This window comes from Bubalus bubalis, chromosome 21 (assembly GCF_019923935.1).
Source record: "Bubalus bubalis isolate 160015118507 breed Murrah chromosome 21, NDDB_SH_1, whole genome shotgun sequence".
Lineage (NCBI taxonomy): Eukaryota > Metazoa > Chordata > Mammalia > Artiodactyla > Bovidae > Bubalus > Bubalus bubalis.
The window spans coordinates 42182088-42195201 of record NC_059177.1 but is presented as its reverse complement, the minus strand read 5'-3'; the positions used below and the strand labels follow the sequence as shown (position 1 = coordinate 42195201).

At 39.2% G+C, this 13114-nt stretch overlaps 1 long non-coding RNA gene across 1 annotated transcript in view; it reads left to right on the top strand.

Annotated features, from left to right (window-relative positions):
* Window positions 1–473, top strand: part of LOC102410187 — a 113615-nt gene extending 113142 nt beyond the window's left edge. Inside the window, exon 3 of the long non-coding RNA XR_327940.4 lies at window positions 172–473. This is a non-coding gene — a long non-coding RNA (uncharacterized LOC102410187). The remainder of the gene's footprint in view (window positions 1–171) is intronic.
* Window positions 474–13114: the final 12641 nt, after the last annotated feature.

Genomic DNA, 13114 nt, shown 5'->3' with positions numbered 1-13114 from the left:
ATTTATTATCAAAAATGTAAGAAATGACTATCATGCAAAACATCTAGCCCTGATGGATAGAGAGTAGATTTTAATTTTACTGTGAAACCAATCAAAACAAATAAAGAGGTACAGTGAAAAATCTCACTCCTATATTCTCCCTTTCATCCTTTTTTTCTCTCTTCTCCCTAGGCTAAGAAACTATACTATTTTCTACATAGGATGAGATGGCTGGATGGCATCACTGACTCAATGGACGTGAGTCTGGGTGAACTCCGGGAGTTGGTGATGGACAGGGAGGCCTGGAGTGCTGCGATTCATGGGGTCGCAAAGAGTTGGACACGACTGAACGACTAAACTGAACTGAACTGAATGGTTTCTTTGTGCAAATTCAAGCAAATACATCTATGTATTTACATTCCCCATTTCTTACTACTGTATTTTTATGAATGGTACAATTATATTGTATATGTTTATGAAATGTGTAGACCTGGCATGCCGTCAGTGTATTCTTAATGCTCACAACAATCATAAAGTAAATAATCTTTTCTCCATTTTGAAGAATGGAGAGGCTCAGGGGAGTTAAAACATGCCCCAAGTTTACATATCATTGTAGCTAGGATTCAAAGCCCCTCTCTTTGCACTGATGTACTTCTTGGTGTAACCTCAGCTATTTAGCAGTTATGTATTGAAATGTCAGGATTCTGTATCTTTTGAACAACTAATTCTATTATTATTTTATTCAAACAACTTTATGGAAAGTTTAATCTTTTAATTTACCACTTTAAAAATATTACTTAAAATGATAGTTTATTCATGTATATTTTCCCTCATTTTGGGCTACAGATTTTTTCTTTAACTTTTATTTTCCATTATACTTTCCATTCCAAACTATGTATTTAAATTTCTAAGTTACTCCCACATTCATAGTCTTATTTCCTTTCTTTCTGCCTCTTGGCTCCAGCATCCTGAGACTTTAGCAAGCGGGAGTCAGTTGTCCCCTATGCCAAGCATCACTGGAGCACCAGTGAAAAGAGCACCAATAGAGAGAAGAAATTGATGGTCTCTTATCCAAGGTCTCTTATCCTTTTTCTTGGTGATAAGATTCTGTTTGTGGTTAGGCATAAGCCAAACAGGGTGACTAGACACTGGGCTATGAGTTTAGACTTGGATGGGATCAGAGGCAATAATTTATTCTTCACTGCTTGTAGTAAGTCAGGGTGGGTCTTGCCCACGTGCTTCCCAGAAACTTAGCTGGTTTGGGTGAACCATCTACCAATAACACCGATGCGTCCATTTTACATGGGTATTTAGCATGTGCATTCAGGCAGGGGGAAGACACCAATTCTTCCACCTTCTATGCAGTTCCACCCCAGAACAATCTACTGTTAATTCTAGGAGTGTCTTTGGTTTCCTGGGAGTGAGGATACGTCATGGATTAGAACAGATCAGAGGCTCAAAGGGAGACTTCTTCAGAAGAAGGAAACTGATAGAAACTTGCTCTGTATATCTTGAGAGGAGAATTAGAAAACCAACAAAGAGTTAGGGCTTGAATTAGTGATGAAGATATAGAATGTTAAATAAATAATGACAAGTAATATAATTATTAGCTCCATTTTGAGAGAACAATATCATAGCAGGGAACAGTATAGTTTGCTTCATACCACATCTGTGGATGTTACTTATATAGTCATAATATCAAAACACTTGATTATTGATCTTCCCCATTTATCATCTACATTAGTAATAAGCAAGGGCTTCCCAGGTGGCACTAGTGGTAAAGAACCCACCTGCTAATGCAGGAGACATAAGAGATGTGGGTTTGATGCCTGGGTCAGAAAGATCCCCTGGAGGAAGGGATGTCAACCCACTCCAGTATTTTTGCCTGGAGAAGCTCCATGGGCAGAGGAGCTTGTCAGGCTACAGTCCATAGGGTCACACAGAGTCAGGCACAACTGAAGCAACTTAGCACACACACACGCATGTAGGGAGCAAAGGGACAAATGTGTGAGTGTGTGGCAGGAGTAGGAAAAGGTGCTAAATCTTCCATAGGAGGAAAATTAAAAAGGAAGATTAAAAATGATACATGTTATTTAGAGATATGGAGGCAATTCTAGAATAATTGCCTGAAAGAGAAGCAAGTTATTATCTTCAAAAGGGGAAAAATCAGGGTAGAAAGGCCCAAGAAACTGCTATTTTTCATAAGCAACTCCCCTCCCTTCATAGTGTCATTTGATTCTTTCAACTATGTCTCAGGTATAACTTTCATAAACTCAACTAAAAGATAAAAATAATGTTTACATGAAAAAGTTAATAATGTTCAAATTAAAATTCCCCAGGCACATTTTGTCATATTTTAAGTTATATGAATGATTATTTTGATAATATTTAAAAATATTTTTAAAAGTAGCATGAACTTTAGCAACTCCAGCTTTCCTTAATAACAGCACAGTTTCAACATTGAGCACAGGCTCTTAGATCGCATGCATACGTCTTTCCCACCACACTAGGATGAGTATGTAAATACTTTGAGAAATGTAAATACGAGGTGGTGGTTCTGACATAGGAAATGATTCAGGTAAGTAGTTTTTCACTCCGGGTTCATTTTCAGTTTGTGGAAACACATATAAAAAGCAAGCACACCTGCTCTATTTTTGTTCTTGTTCCATTGCTGCTGCTGCTGCTAAGTCACTTCAGTCGTGTCCGACTCTGTGCAACCCCATAGATGGCAGCCCACCAGGCTCCCCTGTCCCTGGGATTCTCAAGGCAAGAACACTGGAGTAGGTTGCCATTTCCTTCTCCAATGCATAGGAGTGAAAAGTGAAAGTGAAGTCACTTAGTCGTGTCCAACTCTCAGCGACCCCATGGACTGTAGCCCACCAGGCTCCTCCATCCATGGGATTTTCCAGGCAAGAGTGGGGTGCCATGCTGGCCTTAAGCAAAAGTACTGAAAATTGATGAGCTATTCTGAAATTTCCAAGTGCCAGTGTTCAGATTCAAGACGTTAATAAGTTCAAGTCAGTTTAGGGAAAGGCAGCTCAACTCTGATTCAGATTTCTGTCTTGGGAAGATTGACTCTCTGCTTTTCATCTTCTCACATCTTTTAAAAAGATATTTTCTCTCTTATACAAGCCTGCTATTAGTTTATATCAAAGCCTTTTTCTTTTCTTTCTAAACAGATCTGTTCCATGAAGATTTCAGGAGCAAGTGACCAGCTACTATTTTATGCTGTCTCATTAAATGTGTCTCTGTGTCTTTATGCACTCTTGTAGGTTTTTAAATCTAAAGTCCCTCAACAATGGTGTCCTCGTTCCCTATTCTCTGAATGCCTCTTAACTATTGGGAAGCAGGGTTACAGAGAGGTGAAGGGATGGCGTTAATTGATGTAATTCAGATTCGAGAAGTGTCATTCTGACACATAAGTGGATAAAATGTGACTTGGGTAAATGTATATATCCTTTAATAACTGACAAATTGTAATGTAATTTGGTTTCACATTTTGTTGATATCCTACATATGCTTTTTTCCCGTTAGTTATCAGTTATGTCATAAAGCCTTGGACATTTTTGGACATGGCTATTTATGGTCTTATGGTTTAGTTCTCCCCCACCAGTCACTGCCTATGTGTTTGATCAACTATCTGTAAATATATAATACGTTACATAACTAGGGAGAAAGAATCAGGATCCCTGCAATTCACATACTTCTCTTTAACAATAACCATTGCTTGTTGAAAATATTTGCATCCACGCTGATAAATATGTACAATTGAGTACACAAGTGAGTTCTAATATTGCTAAGTGAGTTCTTCTTCTTTCTTCTGACTTGCTAAGGTAACTGGTGATAGCCCTAACAAGTATGGCTAAATGAATATTTTGTTTCAGTACAGATACTCTTCTCTATTTTCCCTTTCCAATTGGTCTGATTTATATTGTGATGCCCATTTCTTGCTTCCAGACCTTTACAGCTGAATATTGTTACCTGCTCTTGTACTCATTCAAAGTGTGGCCATTAAGGCCTGAGATTTTATCAGCTCATGTCTTTGTGAGGCTTTGCTCCTCCCATGTGTGCCTTGCAGGTTGCTCTAAGGGTCACTAGAGTTCTGTGTCCTTTCCAGAACACCTCAAGTTTGTATTTTTTTTCCATTTTCCTTTGATGCTGGACTCTCTTTGCAGGATTAGCATGCTAGTGTGCTTATGTCCTTTTTGCCCCCGTGTCCATTGCAGAGGATATTGAACACTCCTTTGATGGGAAGAGTCTTTTCCTACTTAGAGTCTTGTCTTAAAGCTCGTCTGTTATTAATATTTATTCAAGCCTGAGCACTTCCTGTAAGCCAACATTAGCTCTGGTCTGTACTGCATCATTCCTTCCAAAGAACACCCAGGGCTGATCTCCTTTAGGATGGACTGGTTGGATCTCCTTGCTGTCCAAGGGACACTGAAGAGTCTTCTTCAACACCACAGTTCAAAAGCATCAATTCTTCGGTGCTCAGCTTTCTCACAGTCCAACTCTCGCATCCATACATGACCACTGGAAAAACCATAGCCTTGACTAGACGGACCTTTGTTGGCAAAGTAATGTCTCTGCTTTTCAATATACTATCTAGTTTGGTCATAACTTTCCTTCCAAGGAGTAAGCGTCTTTTAATTTCATGGCTGCAATCACCATCTGCAGTGATTTTGGAGCCCCCAAAAATAAAGTCTGACAATGTTTCCACTGTTTCCCCAGTTTCCCCATCTATTTCCCATGAAGTAATGGGACCAGATGCCATGATCTTTGTTTTCTGAACGTGCAGCACCCCAGGCCTCCCTGTCCCTCACTATCTCCTGGAATTTGCCAGGTTCATGTTCATTGCATCGGTGATGCCGTCCAGCCGTCTCATCCTCTGACACCCTCTTCTCCTTCTACCCTTAATCTTTCCCAGCATCACAGACTTTTCCAATGAGTCATCTGTTCACATCAGATGACCAAAATACTGCAGTTTCAGCTTCAGCATCAGTCCTCCCAGTGAATATTTAGGGTTGATCTCCCTTAAGATTGACTGATTTGATCTCTTTGCTGTCCCGGGGAGTTTCAGGAGTCTTTTCCAGCACCACAGTTCAAAGGCATCAATTCTATGATGTTCTGCCTTCTTTACCATCCAGACTCACAACTGTACATGCCCATAGCCTTGGTTATATGGACCTTTCCCGGCAGAGTAATGTCTCTGCTTTTCAACATACTGTCTGCATTTGTCATCACTTTCCTTCCAAGAAGCAGTTGTCTTCTGATTTCATGCTGCAATCACTGTCCGCAGTGATTTTGGAGTCCAAGAAGAGGAAATCTGTCACTGCTTCCACCTTTTCCCCTTCTATTTGCCATACAGTAGTGGGGCCAGATATACATATTCAGTTCAGTTCAGTTCAGTCACTCAGTTGTGTCCGACTCTCCATGACCCCATGAACTGCAGCACGCCAGGCCTGCCTGTCCATCACCAACTCCTGGAGTTCACCCAAACTCATGTCCGTCGAGTCGGTGATGCCATCCAGCTATCTCATCCTCTGTCGTCCCCTTCTCCTCCTGCCCCCAATCCTTCCCAGCATCAGGGTCTTTTCCAGTGAGTCAGCTCTTCGCATGAGGTGGCCAAACTATTGGAGTTTCAGCTTCAACATCAGTTCTTCCAATGAACACAGGACTGATCTCCTTGCAGTCCAAGGGATTCTCAAGAGTCTTCTCCAACACCACAATTCAAAAGCATCAATTCTTCAGCACTCAGCTTTCTTTATAGTCCAACTCTCACATCCATACATGACTACTGGAAAAACCATAGCCTTGACTAGATGGACCTTTGTTGGCAAAGTAATGTCTCTGTTTTTTAATATGCTGTCTAGGTTGGTCATAACTTTCCTTCCAAGGAGTAAGTGTCTTTTAATTTCATGGCTGCAACACCATCTGCAGTGATTTTGGAGCCCGAAAAAATAAAGTCTGACACTGTTTCCACTGTTTCCCCATCTATTTGCCATGAACTAATGGGACAAGATGCCATGATTTCGTTTTCTGAATAATGAGCTTTAAGCCAACTTTTTCACTCTCCTCTTTCAGTTTCATCAAGATGCTTTGTAGTTCCTCTTCACTTTCTGCCATATATATATATATATATAATCATGAAAATGTGGAATATTATACTGAGCATGCCAATGGTAATGGGTCTTCCAGCTCAGTATTCTTTTTTCATGGCAAGAACTCTGAGGGGATATTTTGAGAGAGAATATAGGCTTTATTCTCACAGTTTTTGTCTCAAAATGGGTAGAACTTGTGGCTGTTCCCTAGTTACCTGTTATGAACCACCTCTTCCCACCATTATGCTCTATATTAGTTTCTGAGGGCTGTAATAAAAAAATTATCACAAATTGGGTGGCTTAAAATAACAGAAAGTATCCATTCCCAGTTGTGGAAACCAGAAGTCCAAAGTCAAGGTGTGATCAGGGCCATACTCCTTCTGGAGGCTCTAGGGGAGAGTTGACTCCACTTTTTCCAGCTTCTGGTTGCTGTGAGCCTTCCTTGACTTGTGTCTGCATCACTGTGAATGCTGCCTCCATACTCACATTGTCTCCTCCCTTCTATAGGTGTTACCTCCCTTGGCCTTTCTCCTGGAGGACGCTTATGATGTCATTTAGGGCCCACTCAGATTCTCCTCAACTCCGGATCATTTATTTAATTACACCTGTAAAGATCCTCTTTCCAAATAAGAAAACAAGATCTGGCCATTAGGGCTTCATATCTTTGAGTGGCTATTATTCAACCCACTACATACTTTGTCATGGCCTTCTGATCATATTCAGAATGCTTTTCTTAAACAGAAAAGTATATAGATACAGATATGTTGTGCAAGGAGGCCCAACCAGTCCATCCTAAAGGCGATCAGTCCTGAGTGTTCATCGGAAGGACTGATGTTGAAGCTGAAACTCCAATATTTTGGCCACCTCATGCGAAGAGCTGACTCATTTGAAAAGACCCTGATGCTGGGAAAGATTGAAGGTAGGAGGAGAAGGGGACTATAGAGGATGAGATGGTTGGAGGGCATCACTGACTCGATGGACATGAGTTTGGGTAAACTCCAGGAGTTGGTGATGGACAGGGAGGCCTGGTGTGCTGTGGTCCATGGGGTCGCAAAGAGTCGGACACGACTGAACTGAACTGAACTGAGGTATGTTGTCAGTTTCCCTTAGACCAGCATTATCTAATACAATGAGAGCCACATATATAACTTATATTTTTCTCATGTTCATGCTAAAAAGTGAGAAGAAATACATGATATTAATTTTAATAGCATATTTTATTTTACTCAGTACATCCAAAATATTATCATTTCAACATGCAGTCAACATAAAAATTATCACTGAGGTAGTTTCCACTTTTAGTACAAAGTCTTTTAAATCTGATGTGTATTTTATACATCACAGCACATCTCTGTTTAGAGAAGCCACATTTCATGTGCTCAATAGCTGCAAGTGGCTAGTGGCTACTGTTGACTTGCACAGCCAACTTTAGACATGGAAAGTTGTCTTTTCAGGGCCAGCACAGTGATTGGAACATTGGCATGCATGATATACATATTTACTGGATGAATAGTTATTAAATGAGTAAAAGGAGACCAGGAAAATGTCATGTTAAGCTGTATCACGATCCCTGTAACTTAGAATGGGTATGTATTTACAGAATCATATTTATTTGAATTTAATTGAATAAAAAGTAGTAGTGATTATGATACTTCTTTGTTTCTAGACCAACTCACATTTTTGTTTGCACTGTTTCCTTAGATGATAAATTTTACAAATTTGTATTCTATAAGAATATTTGAATTTTAGAGGCATTTGTGAATGTTTAATATTCTGGGATTTGGTGAAATGGATCTTAATATATATTTATTGCAATATTTTTTCTTAGTTATGGTGAATTCTATTAACCAAAATTGCTGTGAAATTCATCCTCTTAAATATTTATTGTCACATAATATTTTAGATTCAAGCAGAGAGGAAATAACAGCAGCTCGTAGAGACATTAGAAGACTAATGAAATTCAATCTATAATAGTTTATACATCATTTTGAACTGAGTAATGCTAGGCAAAGCATGCATATTCTGTTAAAATATTAAAAGTTATTGAGGGAAAATTTTAATTTAATATTAAAATATAAAATCTCTTTAATCACTGGGAAGAATCCTCAGAAGTGAAAGGAAAACTCTACATCAGTTTAAACATTTCAAGACAACCAATTTTACTAATTTAAAACAACTTCCAGAGCTAAGGATCTAAGCAAATGAACCATTTTCTTTAAAAATTCTGACTCATCTTGGGAGCATTAAAATTAATAGAACTTATGATCTTGAGTTCTACTCATTTATGAATGTGTTTTCAGTAAGTACACATAATTGGGGTTGGGATCTGACAGTCCCTTATATATAAAACCATCATGAATACACATAGAGTTTTATACCATTAATATTTCAGGGGTTTGATTCACAACTTTATAAAATGAACATACCCATGAAATGAACTAATGCAGAAAACAAATCTTTTCCAAGACCAGTGGAATGCACTATGCTCATATAAGGTCAGGGTTATAAGTACTAAGACAATATAACAGCCCAGAGACTGATTCTTTTGTGTAGAACTCTGGACGAATTGGGAGAGTAGCTTTGACAAATAGTCACTACCATATGTAAAACAGATAGCTAGTGGGAAGCTGCTGTGTAGCACAAGTAGTGAGATGACCTAGAGGAGGGGTTGGGGGAGCGAGAGGGAGGCTCAAAGGGAGGGACATACAGATGCACTCAGCTGATTCATGCTATTTTTCAGCAGAAACCAGAACAACTTTGTAAAACAATTATCCTCCAATTGAAACAAACAAACAAACAAACTCTGGAGCAAGGACAGTGACAGAGGGGGTCCAGTGAAGTGAAGGAAGAAAGGGTCAGGGAAATTTTATCTTCACATTTTGTAAGGATCTCATGGATGAGTAGGTCTGTAATTTACTTCTGGGAGCCAAGCTTGTAGCAGTGATTATCACCATATCTTTCTCTAGGCATGATTACTTTGCTTTCCATCAAAGTGTTCATTCCTCAGTCCTATCTCCTGGAGTTTCTGATACCTTCCTTCTGGAGGCCCAGCCTGGCTCAGATTCTGAGCCAGTTTTGGTGAAAGCAGGAGGAATATTAATATAGTGCACCTCAATTCTACTAGTCAGCAGTGTGTGAATTTAGTTTAACTGCAACAGAATCATTGTGCCTAGGAGGATCTTGAAGGGTTGGATGAAGCCACCTAACATGGTACTTTGCTTAGCTGTTCTCCTTAGTACTCTGGTTTCCTAGTGGGACTCTGGTAGTCTGTCTTTGATAGAACCCTAGTCCCAGAGGGAATTCCCAAGAGATCACATTGCCAACATTCGCTGGATCATAGAGAAAGTTAAGGAATTAAAAAAAAACAAAACACCATCCATCTCTGTTTCATGGACTATGACAAAGCCTTTGACTGTGTGGATCATAATAAATTGTTGAAAGCTCTTAAAGAGATGGGAACACCAGACCATTTTACATGTTTCCTCAGAAACCTGTATGCCAGTCAAGAAGCAACAGTTAGAACCCTGTATGGAACAACTGTTTGGCTCAAGATTGAGAAAGACGTATGGCAGGGCTGTCTGCTGTCACCATGTTTGTTTAATCTGTATGATGAGCACATCATGAGAAAAGCCAGGCTGGATGAGTTAGAAGCTGGAATCAAGATAGGTAGGCGAAACATCAACAACCTCAGATGGGGATGATACCACTCTAATAGCAGAAAGCAAAGAGGAACTAAAGAGCCTTTTGATGAGGGTAAAGGAGGAGAGTGAAAGAGCCAGCCTAAAAGTAAACATCAAAAAAGCTAAGATCATGGCATCTGACCCCATTACATCATGGCAAATAGAAGGGGAAAAGTTGGAAGTAGTGACTTCCTCTTTTGGGGCTCTAAAATCACTCTGGATGGTGACTGCAGCCATGAAATCAGAAGATTTTTACTTCTTGGCAGGAAAGCTGTGACAAACCTAGACTGTGTGCTGAAAAGCAGAGACATTACTCTACTGACCAAGGTCCGAATAGTCAAGGCTATGGTCTTTACAGTGGTCACGTACGGTTGTGAGAGCTGGACCATAAAGAAGGCAGAGTGGCAAAGAATTGATGCCTCTGAACTATGGTGCTGCAGAAGACTCCTAAGAATCCCTTGGACAGCAAGGAGATCAAACCAGTCAATCTTAAGGGAAATCAAGTCTGAATACTCATTGGAAGTACTGATGCTGAAATTGAAACTCCAGTATTTTGGTCATCTGATGAGAACAGCTGACTCATTAGAAAAGTCCCTGATGCTGGAAAAGGTTGAGGGTAGAAGGAGAAGAGGGTGTCAGAGGATGAGATGGCTGGATGGCATCACCAATGCAATGAATATGAACTTTGGCAAACTTCTGGACATGGTGAGGGATGGGGAGGCCTGGCGTGCTGCAAATCCATGGGGTTGCAGAGTCAGACATGACTGGGTGACCGAACAACAAATTCTCAGAGGTGAATATTACCCTCTAATTAAAACAAAAGGCAAACAGCACAAAAATCTTAGACCTATGTTTTCAAGGTTTAACTCTTCTGTCTTTGTTTATTGACTCTGTGGTTTTTATGTTGCTAAAATGGACCTTCAGCAATTTATAAAAGCCATGTCTAATAACATAAATGTTAGTATCAAAAATTGAGAGGTAGGGAGTGACTGCTTTAAGAATTATATAAATTTCTGAGTAATAAGTGCAAATTTAACCAATATCATATTATGAGCTTAATATAATATCTAAACAATTTATAAGAATTTAGTGTATTTATGAAGAACTTTTGCTAAAAGAATTTTAGAAACTTTCAGTATTTACTTATGTAGTCAAAGATGTAAAAGTTTTAAGAAATTTATAATGCTTAACCCTGAGAACTTCTGAGAATTTGTAAAAGAAATGCTAATGAAACATTAAAGGAGAGATCAAATATATCAAGTGTCAAGAATGAAAGTTCATCACACTGAAGAAAAATATTTATGAAGAAAGAAAAATGACTGGGAATGAGAAGAAAAACTTCATAGGACTAAAGAAATAGAAAGTGAAAGTCAGTTGTGTACAACTCTCTGTGACCCCATGTAGTATATAGTCCATGGAATTCTCCAGGCCAGAATACTGGAGTGGGTAGCCTTTCCCTTCTCCAGGGGATCTTCCCAACCCAGGGATCAAACCCAGGTCTCCCACATTGCAGGCAGAGTCTTTACCAGCTGAGCCACAAGGGAAGCCCAAGAATGCTGGAGTGAGTAGTCTATCCCTTCTCCAGCAGATCTTCCCGACCAAGGAATTGAACTGGGGTCTCCAGCACTGCAGGCAGATTCTTTACCAACTGAGCTATCAGGGAAGGGTATCCATAAATGATCATAAGCTGTAATTGTGCAGAACAGCATAAAAATAGAAAATTTGTGTTATAATGTGATTTTACTGTATATTATAGAGTATATACTGTGTATTATATTACATTCAGTTCAATTCAGTTGCTTAGTCGTGTCCAACTCTTTGTGACCCCATGGACTGCAGCATGCCAGGCTTCCCTGTCCATCACCAACTCCTGAAGCTTGCTCAAGCTCATGTCCATCAAGTTGGTGAAGCCATCCAACCATCTCATACTCTGTTGTCCCCTTCTCCTCCTGCCTTCAATCTTTTCCAGCATCAGGATCTTTTCCAATGAGTCAGTTCTTCGCATCAGGTGACCAAAGTATTGGAGCTTCAGCTTCACATCAGTCCTTCCAATGAATATTTAGGATGGACTGGTTGGATCTCCTTGCAGTCCAAGGGACTCTCAAGAGTCTTCTCCAACACCACAGTTCAAAAGCATCAATTCTTCAGTGCTTTACATAATATTGTATTACATAGATACATATATGTCATAATACTTAAAGATATAATTTTGGTAATAAATATATGAACCCTGAAATATATGTTGCATTTACCTGATACAAATATATAGTCATATTAAGAAGAACATAGTTTTTCATATGATTAGCTGTTTCAGTGTCATTCAGAATAGTACAGTATTAGTCACAATTTGCAGGGACAGACTTGACTTTATCTGTTTTTATTTTTAAAACCCCATGAATGTAGACAATTCGAATTTTGGTTATTGGATTAAGATACTGTATCTAATAAGAATTTGGTATTTAATATCCTAATAATAAACTTTATAAATATATAATTAAAATATATTCGTTTTGTTAATAATTATTAGTATCTGCAAGAATGGTAAATATGTCAGGATGGTCCAATGTTCATAAATTCTGTCTACTGTTTGAAATCAAGACGTGTTTGCTTTATAATTATCACAGCTATGAAAACTAGTTGAAATTTGTATGTCATGTCCTTTTCCATCCTTTGTTGAAGCTCTCTCACAAAGTTAGACCTCCTTGGAATATGACATCTGCAGGAAGTGGGTTCAAACTGACCAGAGTTATTCGCACTATTCACTGCTCTAAACTAGGACTAACCCTACAATAGCCAAATCAGTTTTGTTAGCTGTCCCATTTCTTCATATTTTCTGCTCATTCTTCTCCTAAATTCTAAATTAATTAGGCAGTGAAAAAGACAAAGAATAATTTTTCTTTGTGTTCTTACAGATTCAGCTATTGTCCCTAATTGAATCCCCCAAGTTAGCAACTTGGTATCTCTCTGCACATCTCAAGACATGTTGCAAAATTCTCAAGACTCTTGGTGCATGTGTGCTAAGTCACTTCAGTCATGTCTGACTCTTTGTAACCTTATGGACCGTGGCCTGCCAGGCTTCTCTGTCAATGGGATTCTTCAGGAAAGAATACTGGAGTGGGTTGCCATGCCCTTCTCCAGGGGATCTTCCCTAATCAGGGATCAAACCTGCATCTCCTGTGACTCCTACATTGCAGGTGGATTCTTTACCGCTTAAGACTCTCAAATCCCATTTAATTTTTATTTATTTTAATAATGAGGTGTCAGGGCTCCCCAAAGTCTGGAGCTCATGAATATTGACATTGAGAGTGGCGAATCTACCCAATAGCACAGTGGTTAAGACCTATTCGTTTCCAGGAA